This window comes from Vulpes lagopus, chromosome 2 (assembly GCF_018345385.1).
Source record: "Vulpes lagopus strain Blue_001 chromosome 2, ASM1834538v1, whole genome shotgun sequence".
In the NCBI taxonomy this organism is placed as follows: domain Eukaryota; kingdom Metazoa; phylum Chordata; class Mammalia; order Carnivora; family Canidae; genus Vulpes; species Vulpes lagopus.
The window spans coordinates 145,828,149-145,839,186 of record NC_054825.1 but is presented as its reverse complement, the minus strand read 5'-3'; the positions used below and the strand labels follow the sequence as shown (position 1 = coordinate 145,839,186).

At 44.9% G+C, this 11,038-nt stretch overlaps 1 long non-coding RNA gene across 2 annotated transcripts; it reads left to right on the top strand.

The window, feature by feature from the left end:
* LOC121485836 lies at positions 1-8,902 on the top strand. Of its 2 annotated transcripts, none has more exons than XR_005986377.1 (4): positions 1-58; positions 2,991-3,514; positions 4,211-4,325; positions 8,749-8,902. It is a non-coding gene; the product is annotated as an uncharacterized LOC121485836 (long non-coding RNA). The 2 variants fall into 2 exon arrangements; XR_005986378.1 differs by lacking the exon at positions 1-58 and adding an exon at positions 2,695-2,842.
* The last annotated feature ends 2,136 nt before the right edge of the window (positions 8,903-11,038 follow it).

Genomic DNA, 11,038 nt, shown 5'->3' with positions numbered 1-11,038 from the left:
AGGTCAGAACCAAGGCAGAGACTGGGGATAGGAGATGAAGGGAGTCAGAGGAAAGAAGGTTAGTTTGGGAGCAGAGAAGACGAATACAGGCATTCCTATCTTCTGGCTTGATTTTCCCTCTCCTACTTTTTGGTGCAATCACAGAAGTCAGTCCTTAGTTGGGTTGGAAAATAAGGATGTTCAGATTTTCCTTCCTCTTATTAAAGCCCTAGAAATTGGAACCTATCTTTAGAATACAATGTTTTTTTCAGCACATATCAAATTATGTATAAAGTATTTCGGAGGAGATGTGTTTCTACTTTACAGGTGTATTAACAAGTCTAAAGATGGTGTTCATCTACCCAAGTTGCTATTTACTGCCTCAGAAGGATGAGTCATTCTCTGTTTACACTGAGGGACTGAAGTTATATCTGCTCACAGCCAGGAGTGTAATCAAGTTGTGAAAATGCCAGGACAGTAACTGTAAGCTCTCATGGGATTATGACAGGCAGTGTTAGAAGCCTTTGTTTAGGTGTATTGGGATGAAGAATTCAGTACATTTGAGCACGTGTTGGAAATCCAGACAAAAAGGCAAAAGGCAACACTGTATTCACAGGAAAGATTTATCATCAAACCCAGGAAAATTTTTCAAATTTTATAAATATAACTGAGATTCAGAAGCAAATGATTCCCATTTTCTATCCACAGAAACTGAAAAACAAATCCAGGGTCTTATTTTTTCTTTTTTTTTTTCAATACATCTATTTGAGTCACCAGTGTCTAGTACAAAGGGAAAAAATGAATAATTCATTAAAAACAGCTCTATTTTTTTCAATGAGAAACTGAGATTTAGTCACAAATTACTATCTCAACTCATATAGTAGCCTCCTACACTTTTCAAAAAAATCAATAAGGGCCCAAATTTGTTTATTTTTTGAAAGATGAGTGAAAGAAGGCTGGAAGAGACAATGTGCCACTGATCTACAGGAAGGGAATAACTTCGCTTAAATTGAAATATGCTTAGTTTTTCATATCTCTCACTTTTCACATGGCTGGACATGAAAAATATATCTATATCTAAAACAATGTCATTTTAATGTATTGAGTCCCACCATGGGCCAGGTACCATTCATTTACTCTCTTTAATTCTCACAACATTGCAAGATAAATCTAAGCTCCAACTGGGTTTGGAGGATGCCGATTCTGCAGAGGACCAGCAACCAAGGTCATTTAGAGCCAGTCTGCAAACCAGCAGCTATCTGGCTGCATATCCTACACTCTTCATCTTACCTTACAACGCCTCTCTTGACAGCTGACTTTAAGGCTGGTAATTTTACTTGTTAGGTTACAATTGATAAAATTATTAATTGCTATCTGTAATGGATTTTTTTTTTAAAAATTATGGACTTGCAGTATTTATTGATCACCTACCATTTATTTTTTATTTTTTATTTTATTTTATTTTATTTTATTTTTTGATCACCTACCATTTATATCACTCAGGATGAGCTAGGATTTGCTTCATAGCAAACAACCCTAGATGTCAGGGAGTTTAAATAACAAAAGTTTATTTCTTGTTCACTCAACATGTTTATCATGGGTCAGCTGGGGCTCTGCTGTAAGTTGACATTATCTCAGCTGAGAGAGGAGCTACTCTCCAGAACATTTATAGTCACAGGAGCTAAGAGAAAAGACGACGCTGAAGGATCTTACGTTGCTGATTAGAATTTTGGCCCAAGGTGTCATGCACCACTTTACATACAACTGATCGATGATTATGGACCACATGTCCCTAACCAACCACAGGAGTCCAAGAAGTGCAAACCTACTATGCCTAGAAGACTGTAATAGAAATATTTGTTGAGCAGCACTAACTTTATAAACACGTATCCAGCTAGGTGCTGGGAGGAATACAAAGAAAAGACATGGCCTTTGTTCTTAGAAAGCTAACTGTTAAGACAGGAAAAAAAGCAACCTTGATTCAAAGAAGAATAAGTGCCAGACTAATATAAGCATCATGTGAGAGGAACACAGAGGAAAGAGTTAATTTTTAATTGATATGATTCACTGTTAATTTTAAATGGCAAGAAGCCTTTGCAGAGAATACAGATGAGCTTTAAAAGCTCAAAGAATTTCACAGCATCGAAAAATATTTTAGGGAGAAACCTATTCCTATTAAGGGAACTGTGTGAAAGGGGTTAACACATTCAAGCAGACATGGGTATAGTGGTGGGAAAGGAGAGGCAGGTGGGTAAGAGGAGCAATGAAATCAGAGACAGGAAAAGCCACTTGGAGGCAGACCGTTGAAGTGTCTGCACCACACAAGGAAATCCTGCCTTTATATTGAGGTTGCTACATATTATCAGAACTGTCTTGGAGACTCTCAGATAAATCAGTATTGTCACAAATGAATCACCATCTTGACACATGTATAAAAATATATGTATATATAAAATACATCTTTATATTTATAAAATATATAAATTCATGCCACTTAGCATAAATATATATTGTATATTTATTTATATTTATACATATATATAAATTAATGCCACTTAGAGTAAAATAACACTGTCAGAGCAGAGCACCTGACACAAAAAAGGCAGTTGATAAAAATGGAGGAATGAATGAGTAGAAAGAAATTTGATAAAGGTGTTATACATTAATCCTTTGACAATCAAATTTTGAGGATCCATATCAATTTTTTTTAAGTAGGCTCTACTAGGTGAGGGGCTCTGGAACTCATGACCCTGAGATCAAGAGTCAGACGCTCAACCAATTGAGCCACCCAGGCATCCTGACACCTAATTTTTTTAACCAAAGAATAAAAGTTCCTGAAGAGAGCTGCTCATTTGAAACCTCGGTAAAGTGTCATTCACTTCTACGTCTTTAATGCCTTCTCTGTCTACCTTTCTCCAGCCTATGGTACATTAATTCTTCTAACATTTCCTTTTAGGTTCAGTCCTCCAGTTCTTTAACCAAATTTGTCTTTTCTCTCCATTTTTTTCTAGGCCGTCTGTGTGTCTCGGGATCTCAGAGCCTCCAATTCTGGACAGTACTCACTAACTGAGAACGTCCCCCAGCACTTCAGATCTGCTGGGTTACACTCACTGCCTGTGTGTAGGAGTTTTCATCTCAGGCCCGCAATCCTGTAGATTTGGTAAAAGATGCTATACTAGGAAACAGACCAAATTTAAAAAGCAACAAAACCCCCAACCTGCCTAAGGCTGTAAAACAATACAGAACTCTCCAGCAGCCAAGTGACATGTCAGCCCTAGGCTAGGATTTTACACCTCATGGGAACAGAACAGGGTGACCTGAGGAGTAATGTTAATGGCTTGAGTGGGTCACAGCTGGAAGCTTTCTGTGTTTATGCTAAAATGCTGCTCTGCTTCCTTATGCAGAAAATAAAAAGAGGATCTGTTGAGTCAATGAAGCAAAACCTTGCAAAGCATATGTGGCGATCTGCGACTCGTGACAGCAGAATGAGTGAGAGAAGGAATGGACAGAGAACAGGACAACAGCAGGCAATATGGTAGATGCTGAGGGCCTACTGATGCCCCAGCCGGTGCTTCTCAAAGGGCCAGTCCATGCGAGTCACTTGAGAATCTCGAGAACATGCAGATTCTGGTTCATCAGGTCTGGGGTGGCGCTTGCAACTCAGTAGCTCTGCAGGCTCCCAGGTGATGCCAATGTTGCTGGTCCCTGAACCACACTTTAAGTAGCAAGGAGTCTGGGCAACTGCTTCACCTGGCCTTCACCTTGGTAGATCCTTAAAGGTCAGGTGTTTCCCCATCTGTGTTCAGGGAGAGTAACCCCTCCCCAGCCTCATGGCATGAACAGGAGCGTGTTAATCAGCCCTAAGCCCATGATGGTAATTGTTCTCCCTAAGCCAGTGAGTTGGCTTGGGGTGAGTCATGTGACCCACCCTGGTCAATGAGATAAAAGAGAAGGCTGCGGGTCAGGGGAGGAAATGTTCAGATGGGGTTTTCCTGCTCTGGTAGAGCAATCCAAGGTGGAAATTTGCCCCTTCCTGGCTTTGGAGATTACCTGGTGAGGATGGGGTTCTTGGAGCTGCTGTATTCATCTTCTAAGTGTAGCAAGGGATCTCTCTGGCCCCTTCCACCTACCTCTCCATAGGATCCTATCTTTTTTGTAGGCATCACCTACTGTAGTTCAGCCTTTAGAATCTTAGCGGGCTCTGTTTGGGATCCTCTTTTTTTCTCATCAGGCATTCTCTTAATTATGGTTTTCAAACTGTGGGCAGCAACGCACTGTCAAGTCATTAAATCAACACAGAAGGCCGTGAGCTGCACTGGCAACAGAATGAACGTCACGTGGCAGAAGTAAGAATTGGTCAGGGTAATTTTCGTTTGTGGGGTATGTGTGCTTTAAGATGTATTTCTCATTGTAGGTCCTCACCAGCGAAGTTTGAGAGCCACAGGGTTCTGTGCTCTCATTTCTTTCTGTGATTCTCAAACTTCTCCATCTCTACCTGCATATCTTTATCGGTTTTAAAGCTCTACCTTTCCCTGCCTACTCAACACGGGCACTCCGAAAGCTCAGCAATCCACAATTAAACCACACTTGCTGTCAAGCTTTCTGAGCCTGCCCCATGCTCACCCACCACCCACTCCAAGCCGCCTCTTCCTCCTCATTTCTTGCATTGGGAAAGGGCACTATCACTCCCACCCCTGCATGGGCCGACTGAACCTTGGGAATCATTCTTAGCCCTTCACACCCAACTTTGTCTTTGAACTTAGCTTATTTCACTCTTATGTCTCTTACAAACAGGCATCTTTTAAGTACCTTTTCCACTCCATTAGTGCTACCGTTCTGATCCAAAGCACTGTCCCTACCTAACCGCCTCTCCACAGCTTCTCTTAGCCCCGCCCTTTTAAAAAATATTTATTCATGAGAGAGACAGAGACATAGGCTCCCTGCGGGCAGCCTGATGTGGGACTTGATTCCGGGATTATGACCTGAGCAAAAGGCAGACGCTCAACCACTAAGCCACCCAGGTGCCTTGTCTTAGCCCTTTCTAATCCATTCTCTGCAGCCAGAGGAACCTATTAACCATGTCATTTTCCTATTAAATTGAAGGTTGGAGACAGTAATCAATAGCCGGGCTGGAAGGAACTCCAGAACTGGTCCCTAACCATCTCTCCTGCCTGGTCCTCATACTTCCCATTTGGGTCTGCCCTCAACCTTTTAGACGTACAGTATTTCCTCATATTTGGGACCCTGGAGTTCCTTGTTCTTCCAGAACTCTCTTCTCCCCTCATCTCTTAATTCATCAAACCTCCCCTATTGAAGTCTCAGAAGGCTGTTAACTCCTTAGCAAGGACTTCCTTGGCTCCTTGGTAAGGTTAGGTCCTTCCAGCATAAAGCACACCATAATTAGAATTTACTTGTTCTAAGGTCTTTTCCCCCCTGAGGCTATAAGCTTCATTCAAGCAAGGACCGCATCTGCTTTGTCTCCTTACGGTGGAACCGGTGGAACCACCGCACCAAACCCAGGGGCTGGCATACAACAGTAGTTTGTTGTTCAAATAGATGAAAGAGGTGTTTAAGACACTTCTCTGATTAATCATGAGGACCACTTGTGATGTTCCATTTTTTTTTTTTTAAAGAACTGATTGCCTGAGAGTGGAATGTTACCAATTGAAATGCTCTGGGAGGTTTGGACCTGTTGAATGTTCCGAATAGGGGCTGTCCACCCCCACTGAAGGTCCCGTATCTCACAGAAGCATATGTATTTATAGGGAGTCTTTGTTACTTATCTGACCGAAAGGTCTAGGCTAATCAAATTCCTACAATGGTTCACTCTCAAGTTGACCTATCTTTATTAGCCTGAGCTCATTCAAAGATGGGACTTAGTGACCTCTGAAGTAGTGTGATTCTCTCTCGCTTACATGGCCATTTGTCATTTTTCCTGTCCCTTCTGCGGCCCCCCCCCCCCCCCATTCCCCTGACATCAGTGCCAAGCCTGCACACAAGTCAGGCTCCTGACTTCTGATAAGCGAGGCTTCACTTACTTTGTCATGCCCTCCAACATGCAATACCTCACTGGGTCTCCAGGGGATGCCACAATGATCGCCTTGGCCTTTCTTTGAAGTTGAAAGTTAAAATGAGTTTTCTCCAGTTGCTTTTAAGTAATATAGTTAAATATTACAGTTAGGTTGACCCCTGTCCCCCCTACATCTCCCCTTTGACGTGATCTGCCTTGTGCTGACCGGCCTACTGACCCGACAAACGTGGCCCAGCTGCAGGAGGAGGTAGCAGAAAAGGGGACATGTTATACTTTAATTAAAAAAGCAGTTTTGTGTTCCCAAATGCTTGGGACAGGCGCTGGAGGTTCACGTACTACATTCTGTAGAAACTACAAAGGCCAGACCTCCTGAGGGCCCATGGTCTCTTCTCCAGCCAATGCAGTAATCAGGGCTGGTATGGACTTGGTCCCGTGCAGGTTCCTTCCTAACTAGGCTGTCAGGGTGTCAGGAAGGGGTGAGGTCTGGCATCTCCTCACTCCCACCCCCATGAGCTGAGACCCTGTCAGGGTATCAGGAAGGGGTGAAGTCTGGCATCCTTTCACTCCCCATTCCCACCATGAGCTGAGACTTTGTCAAGGTGTAGGAACGGGGTGAAGTCCGGCATCCCCTCACCACCCCCCACCATGAGCTGAGACTCTGTAAGCATCTCTGAACCTGAAGCCCCAGCTCAAAAAGAGGGAGCACAGGCCATTGTGCTCTTATTCCACCTCCTGCCAGAGGTAAATGCAAAATAAGGCCTCAGTCCTGCATGAGGCCATGGGGGGACCTCTTGGTAAAGCAAGTTCAAATTGTTTTCCAATAAAGTGCCCAGCGGTATTGTCCTTGCTCTGTGCATGTAAGTTTTGGGGAAACAAAAGCCTGAGGTGGCTGCTGGGTCATCCTTGCCCTGCTTCCCAGGGGGAAGCTCCAGGGAAATTCTCTAGCTCTTAAGGACCACTTTGCATCTGGGTGCTATTTACTTTCCTCCACTTAATATTTCACATGGTTTCCTCACTTACTCTCTCTCTCTCTGTTTGGTCCTTACTCTTCAGCTCTCCTGTCTCTCCTCCCTTGTTCCTGTATTTTTTGGTGGGATAGCATTTCTATTTCTTCACATGCTGCCTGTAGGAGCGCTGGGCTCTATATATCAAACTACAGTGGCCTTGGCTTATTTACGTTGGGGTCCCTAGGAACAGACTCAGATGGAAAGCTGCACAGAGCAGGTCTCAGGAGTATCCTGGAGGGAAGTGCAGGTGGCGGCAGTGGCGGGGGGGAGAAGCTGACCCACGAGGGGGCTGCCACCCAGAGGTCTCAGCCAAGGCTGCAGAGAGCCCTGGATCTGGACAGCCCTGCAGGCTGAGCTGGATGGTCCCCCATGAGGGACTAGTAGGGGGAGCTGGTTATCAAAACCCAGAGGCTCAAAGATGGGGTCTGTGGAGCAGGAGCCCCTGAGAAGGCGGCCCTGGGAGCTGTTGGCACTTTTGCAGGGGCAGCCAGGCTGGATCTGCAGGGGAGAGGGGAGCTGGGATTTGACATCAGCTGTTGCCGCTGGGGTGAAGGGGACTGTTGGGGTGAGGCTGGTGGTTCCAAGGAGCCAGTGGAGGCCGTGAGCCCCACCTCCTGCCACCCTATGCCCTCTGGTGCCCCCTACTGGCAGAACCCAACAGGAAGGTGGTACAGAGGAGACCCGCCCAACACCACCCAGCAACACCAGAAGCGGAGATAAGGTCTTAATAAGGGGCACATCTGGCAATGGCATCCACAGGTGGGAACAGTACCAACCAAGGAGATGCACCTCCACCACCTTTTTAAAAAAAGGACAGGTGCCCTCCATGACCCTGATCCCCACCTGGCCAGTGTCTCCTTCATTTAGCTTCTTTTTTGAGACTGATCCTGAAATGAGCATGAGATTTAATGCTGAAAACTTTAATTGGCTCCAGTACCACCTCCTGTTGTTGGCCTGGAATGAAATTTCTCCTCTGTCTCCCCGCCCAGTCCACAGGCACCCTCACCCGGCCCCTCTTCATGAGAGACGTGTGAGGGCTTTCCAGTCCTGATTTTTCTGGAATTTACGTGCACCACTCTGCCCTGGGATTCTAACCTGTCACTCATGCTCCTGTTTTGTTCCCCTCTTTCTCCTACGCGGAGGGGGCTGCGAAGGTCAGGCTGTTTTCCATCACAGGCAGCCCAGCAAGTGCTGTCTCAAGGGAATCAAGGGAATTTTGATTCCCTTGAGATAGACCAAAGCCCTAAGTGGGGCTATTTTCCCTTGATATGGATTTGGGGGGAGGTGCGCATGGGGGGAGGGAGAATTGATGTAATCGGGGTTTGGCAAAACAAGTCAAATTTTTGTGGTCTTTAAGAAAGGCCACAACTGTCCTAACAAATTAGTAGATAACACTGAAGCCAATACTTATTTTGGAAATTAGATCCTGGAGCCCAGAGAAGGGAGCTAAGGGTCCTAGGTCGTCCATGCCTTGCAACCTTGAAGGCCTGGGTTGGCTGGTAGAGGAGGAGGCTGAGGGCACCGGGTGGGAAGAGCACAGTGTGGCTGCAGGGGCCTGGGTTGGGCTGCCCGTCCCTGCTTGTGGGCCATGGCCAGGGTCCTACCACCCGAAGCTCAGAGTTCTGACCTGGCACTACCGGAGGGGCAATGGATTCTATGATCTCTCTTATTTTCCTACAGTCTTCAGATATTCAAATCTGAGGTTTCCTTCTCTTCTTACCACCTACTTAGGACCCCTAATGGATGAGCAGTTTCTTCCTATCAGCCCTCCAAGTGTCTTTACCTTGTCACTGCTGCGTAGGATTTGTCACCCTACGCCCAGCCTGTCCTCGGCTGAAGCAAGAACACAGGAGAGCCTCTATGTGTGCTTTACATCAGGCACAGAACTAAGGTACGTCAAGGTGTGACTTTTTTCTGCTCCCAAGAAGTGACCATTGACCATAATGACTTGAGTACCCACTGTGCACCAGGCTTCCGTACATTCTATCTAAATCTTGGAGGTTGGTTCTCATTTTGAGATACAAAACCGAGCCTCACGGCCCTCGGATGACCCAGGGCAAGAAAGGGACAAAGTGGGATTTGGAATCCAAAGCACATCATAAGGGCAGCCCAGGTGGCTCAGCAGTTTAGCGCCGCCTTCAGTCCAGGCCAGATCCTGGAGTCCCGGGATTGAGTCCCACACTGGGCTCCCTGCATGGAGCCTGCTTCTCCCTCTGCCTGTGTCTCTGCCTCTCTCTCTCTCTCTCATAAATAAATAAAATCTTTATTTTTTTAAATAAAATCTTTAAAAAAAAAAAAGCACATCATAAAATGATATTGAAAATCTTTTCATCAGGATTATGTTGAGGAAGTCTCACTCTGGCACTATTGCATATTTTATTTTTGTTCTTTGTTTTGTCTTTGTATGCTGGTTTTGACGTAACTTTTTAACACCTCTATAATACCTGCTTCTCTTCCCTCCCCACTTCCTCTTCACAGAGAGAGCAAATCTTTGACTTTGGCAGGCAAGAGAATCATGCAGGAAATTAGTGACATTTTGCCTTTGCTGTATACGTTTTCGTAGTTACTTCCTATGTACAGATTTTCCATTTACAGTTAGAGACATGGTTTCCTTATAAAATAAACTTTAAAAGCTGCATAAGGGGCCCCATTTTTAAGCGTCTGACTCTTGACCTCAGCTCTGGTCTTGATTTCAGAGTCTTGTACCCAAGCTCCACACTGGGCATGGAGCCTACTTAAAACCAAAAGCAACAATAACAAAACCTGCATCAGGTTAAAAAAAAAAAAAAAAAAAAAAACCCAAAAACAAAACTTGAGTACCTCATCACTGAGGTGGTACTTGGTTGTAGCAAATATCCTGAGGGTATGACCTTAGATAACCTTTCTGAACATTTAGACAGCGTCCTTGTGATGCAGATGCATGACATGTAGAGCAGATTGTCATTTGCTTCCTGTGGGTCTCCTGAGGAGAGGCATGCTGGGCAAGTCATGACAACCAGGCACATCTAACTTTCAAATGCACACTTGGGAAAAAGCTGTGCCTCGTTTCCCACTGCTCTGTAAAATCGCAGAGTTTGGGGGGAAATTTTACTGTAGTTTTGCTTATTATCATGCAATTTTTCTTCCTTAATATTCAAATTGTGTTTATTACTATAAGGAGCTTAGAGCCTTTGAAGTACTTTATTTTTAACATGCATCCCCTGCTGCTGCCTCCTCCTCCACACACCCACAGGACATTGAGAATAGCAGTCAAATGTTGGAGCCTGCTTCAGTAATCATTTACCAAGTAGAAAGCTTATTAAGAAAAGTCCAGGGACTTGTAGGGCACGTATTTTATTCACATGGGGCATGATGATGTGTGGTAAAACTTTGGTGTCTTCTAAAACACCCAAACATCTGGAAATACAAACTGGAATTTATGTGTAGGGGTGAACCTTTTAAAAAGAGCTCCTGGGGGATCCCTGGGTGGCTCAGTGGTTTAGCGCCTGCCTTCAGCCCAGGGCGTGATCCTGGGGTCCCGGGATCGAGTTCTACATCGGGTTCCCTGCATGGAGCCTGCTTTTCCCTCTGCCTGTGTCTCTGCCTCTGTGTGTGTGTGTGTGTGTGTGTGTCTCATGAATAAATAAATAAAAATCTTTTTAAAAAAATAAAAAGAGCTCCTGGGACCTATTTTAGCGTTATCATGGAATTTCAGCAGAAATTTCAACAAGTGGCCTGTAATTTCAGAGGTGAAAGCCTGTGGGGTGATGGTCGCGGGAGACTGAAATGAAGCTTACCTGGGTGCTCAGGTGTGAATACTTGGTAGTCAGAGCAACAGTTAGATCCTCAGCCTAAAAAGTAAAGGAGCATACTCCATGGTACTTATGGTATCAGCTTTCCAAAAAGACCAGCATACAGAGTCAGTTGGCTTGGTGTTTCTATTAGGGAATAATTGGAAACAGTAGAATTACTTAGGACAGCATGGTCTCCTGACCAGCATAGTCAGCATTCCCCAGGAAGACAGGTTGCCAGGCCCCACCCC